Source organism: Sebastes fasciatus, chromosome 6 (assembly GCF_043250625.1).
Source record: "Sebastes fasciatus isolate fSebFas1 chromosome 6, fSebFas1.pri, whole genome shotgun sequence".
NCBI lineage: Eukaryota > Metazoa > Chordata > Actinopteri > Perciformes > Sebastidae > Sebastes > Sebastes fasciatus.
The window spans coordinates 8,068,917-8,073,771 of NC_133800.1; positions in this window are offsets into that span (position 1 = coordinate 8,068,917).

Consider the following 4,855-nt stretch of genomic DNA (forward strand, 5'->3'; position numbering starts at 1 on the left):
TTAGTCGAACTGTTGAACCCCCTCTACATTCCCTCTCCTTCCCCCTCTTTTTTAAAAGACATCTTCTTTACCTCCCCTCCCCTCTCTCTCTCTCTCTCTCTCTCTCTCTTTGAAGCTATAATGGTGCATTCCTTTGTGTCTCTGAGCAGCTCCCACCCAGGCTGGCTGCTGGCTTGGTCAGTGCTTCTCCTCCCTAATGATGGCAAGTGAAGCAGGACAAGCATCCTCCTCCTCCTCCTCCTCCTCCTCCTCCCTCATCCCACAGTGTGGGGGCGGAGGAGCCAGGAATGCTGGCATGAAACCCTGAGATCATCCTGCTACTCCAAAGCACGTTTGAAAAAAGGCTAAAGAATTGTTTTCAAAAACTAAAGAAACACATCCAGTCACCTCATCAGTGAGACTCAATGGAAATGTTTTGCTTTCATTGAAATATCTACAATTGGAAACTTGAAAATGATGATCACAACCTGGACATTGTTTGTTGGAAAGACACATTGCTGAATTGTTTTAAGTGTAACTTTGCAGTGCAGTGAGCACAACAAACTAAATTTCATTTACCTCCATTGTAATAACGTGGAGGCAGAAATCTCAGACAGATATGTGAAATAGGCTATGGAGAGATAACACACACATATCTGTATGGCTAGATACCACTGGAGGGAAAGTGGAAAAAAAATTGTTTTTTGTAATATGTTTTATTATTTGGGTGTATTGACCCTTTAAACCAAGCTCTCTCTCTCTCTCTCTCTCTCTCTCTATCTCTCTCTCTCTCTGCCGTGTGCTGTCTCACAATCTTTGTGACTCCAACTTATTAGTCTCAGTGGCTCTGCAGCAGAGGACAGTGCTCCGTCCTCACTGAGATGCAGGAAGTGACACATTGAATAGTAATAGTGACATCACATCTACCCAACACAAACACTCACTTTTTAAGACATGACATTTAGACCTTATTTATGCCTTGTATTAAAGTGGCAGTAGGCAGTATATTTTTGGCGTCATTGGGCAAAAATTCCATAATAACCTTTCAGCATATCACAGCTCATTTCATTGAGAAAGCGTTCCTATTGGCTGTGCTCCGGTCATGTGACCGGAAGTTGGCGTTCCTTCAACAGATTTCACAATGGCGGTGGCATCACAGACTTTCTCACTTTACAGCTAAATAGTACACTACAAGATGATTCTGAAAACATGTTATTTAAGAAATAAGCATTAACGTAACATAATATTGATTCATATTTGATCAGCGCTGCCCAGTTTGACTGTTTGGTCAGAGTTCGTGAGTGATTGACAGCCGGCTCTCATAGACAGCAGATGGACAGCAGATCTCAGGTCAGCTCTTACTGCTTGTTTTCCTCCGGTCTATGAAATCTTACAGATGCCATTAGGAGCACAGGAGGACACCGGAGGACAGAGAAGCACATGATTTTTTTCAGGTTAACTGTTTCATGTACTACTGTCACGATATAGCGACCGTTTTACACAAATAACTTTTTTTAATCATATTTGCTCCAATCTTGCCTACTTCAGCTTTAACATGTGATCAGATGTCAGGATAGTGACATCCAATCATGGACCATTGCATTTACATCTGGTATTAATTAGCAAGTGTTCTATATAATTACTTCCATTCTACCAAAATTGCTGCTTGCAATAGCAAGACAAGGAAGAGATAGGTGACCTTTCAACTTGTTGGTTGGATTGTTTTCTCAACAACGTGGGGAAACTGTACAGATTGCATTTATGCCTAGCTGAGACCTGATGACAAACTACCTCCAGATGTGCTCTGCTGAATCAGGCAGGCATTTCATTTCCGTGAACGGGCCCAGTGTAAACAAAAAAAGGCGGCGCCGGCACGCTGGTGTATTGATCAGGCTGATTATACAATTATAAGCACATCCTCCCAATATCTATAAATAGCATGCAAATCAGAATTTTCTAAACTTTTCTACTACATGAGCACACATTATGTGAGTTAATGCCAAATGCAAAGAATTCCGTTGTTACAACCGACCCCACTACTGGGTGAATTGTAACACTGGGGATAGATGCAAGTAAGGGATAATGTACGCTAGCTGTACATTATCCCGCTTGTTACACAGCTACTTACTCATGAAATCAGTAATTTGACAAAAAAACGGTCCGCCAGAGTCCGACATCAGAGCTGCCCCCATAGCAACGGTCTGCTTTACTTAGCAACGGTCTAATGTATATGGCAACGGCCTGTTATACAGAAATTACAGACCGCAAAACGCCGTGATTGACCAATCAGAATCGAGTATTCAACACAGCTGTGTAATAATGAATAATAAAGAATAAACGGTTATAGATAAAGTGAACAATTTAAAGTGACAAACAAACACTGAGGCCTATTTCTTTTATTTAAATTTTCCGACTTTAGAGTTGGCACAAAAACAATTGCTGTGTGTATTGGTGTGTATGTGTGTGTGTATGTATAAGGACTGTAGTCCTGTATGTGCTTGTGGCATAGAGGCCTAAGGGTTCAATCACTATCACAGTTGTGGCAAATGTAGATGGCTGCCCTGGGGATGCAGGCTTTGTTGGCCCAGAACTGACTTTTTAAGGAACTGCTAAATCATCCCACCCCTAGCAGCCATTACGTAGCTGTAACTGTTTCAGCATGTGGGTTTGAAGTTAGCATGAGTGCAAACCATAAAATTAAACAAAACAGCTACTTTAGGTTATGTAAGCTAAACTATTGTATCTACAATACAATACATGCTAGGCTGAAAAATGATCTTGATACAATTTTTTTACTTTCTTACCTGAAAATCAGATTTTTGGTCGTAAAATCCATAATGTTGTTCACAGAGACATGCCGCTTCTCCTGAGAGCTCAAAAAGTTAATGTGAATGTACAATATTGATGATGTCACCACAGCTCTTTTCTGATTGGTCAAACTGACAGTGTCACTAACCCAGTGTTACAACTACCCCCTACCATACACACAGAGTTAGTCCAGAGACCTGCATTTATTGTGGCAGCATCACATTGGCTTACATTTTGAATTATATTCAGGGCTACACTCAAAACATTCAGATTAAGCCTTGACAACATGACGGGAAGAAAGGAGAAGGAGGGCGCGACTCTAAGCTACCGGAGTTTACTCTGACCTGCAAATGACACAAAAGGTCTGAAAAGTCGCTAAGTCCAGTGAGAAAGTCGCCTAAGTTGGCAGCACTGCATATGTGCGTGTCCCACAATAAAAACATGATATTCCATACTCAAATGTTGAAAGATAGTTGAATACAAAAGACACATTTGGATAAAAGACATCCAAAAACAACAACACTACCATGAACACACGCACACTGTAGATTATTTTGACTCACTACCACATTACACTGTCCTGCTACACCAACTACTCACTAGAGCACCAAATGTGGATTAATCCACCACTGAAAATAGTCCCCAACAAATGCACTAATCTGCTGTTTGAGTAACGTTTGATAAAAACTCCAGTGATCAGCTGCTTTAGGAAATGACTGAGCCTCAGAAAAAATTTAAGCTATGTATTTGTTACCTGTTAAAGATTTGCCTCTTCAGCAGAGAGAGCAACATACAGGCTAAAGGCCTTTGCACATGAAGTCTGTTTTTTTACGTTAAAAATTGTTTGACCTTGTTGACCTCACGTTGTGTCAATCACATTGGCACACCAACTACGAAACTTTTGTCCGTCATTAAAGTTTTCAGAGCAGGTTTGATTTTCTGTGTTTTTTCACATCCGTCAAAAGAGAATTGTTTGACCACTCAGAGCAACCGTCCGTACAAAAGTCATCATCCAAAATGGAACCTGATGAACATTCACTTCATCTCCCAGCGCAAAGCACTTTACGATAAAGAAATAAAAACAATACAGAGATGCAGAATTTGAAGATAGATTGTGGCCGGTGATTGCAGAACAGCTTGGAATCGGATGGTTGCAAAACAAAGGATGTATGAAATACTAGACAGTAGTCATTATGCTCTAGGCAGCTAAACGATAGCTTCTTGCTAATCATTCATTAGCCCCGTTTTGGACTAGCGCTATCCATTGCAACCACGTAATTAATTCAGTTTTGTCTTGTACTGCGAATTTTCGCAACAGATAGAATAATAAAACGCACAGACTCAGTGTGCAAGGTCTCTGTATTTAATGTTTTCACGAAAATTATAGACTTGATTTTGGTCTTTTGCTTGACAATGAGATAAATATAAAATAACACAAACTATATTTTTAAGTTGCCTCTATGATTAACTTCCTGTGTGGCCTACCCTTACACAAATGGTTCTATTTTACTCTACTGCTGAATTCTACTTATTCATACTGTATATAGGCCTGCTCTTTTTTCAATAGCTCATTTTACACCCTTTATTATGGTGTTTTTTTTACTCAAATTTTCTACCTTGTTAAAGATAGCAACATCCAACTCCCAACAATTTGGTGAAATAGCAAAAAAGAAAGGCAAAATTCAGTAAATTGTGAGGTGTAATGTAACTTGTAGCCACTAGTACTCGCTAGAGGGGCTTCAGACTTTTGCCCTGACTACAATTAGTGTTTACCATCTATTTTTTAGTATCCCTTAATCATCTGTTTCCTTATTGCTCTACATTTGTATCATTGAGAAGGATATTTGATTGTGAATGCACCACCCTGGTTTTAAAAAAATCATTATTAGATGAACTTACACTCATGCTGTCACCACACTAAAATGTCAACCACGTCCCACATGTCCTTCAGACACTGTGACATATATTGACATTTTGCTATACAAATAAACTTCATTATAGACTCTCCCTCCCTGGCCCTCGGAGTAGGGTGCAGCCTCCCACCCTGTCTCCCTCCCTCCCACCCTCG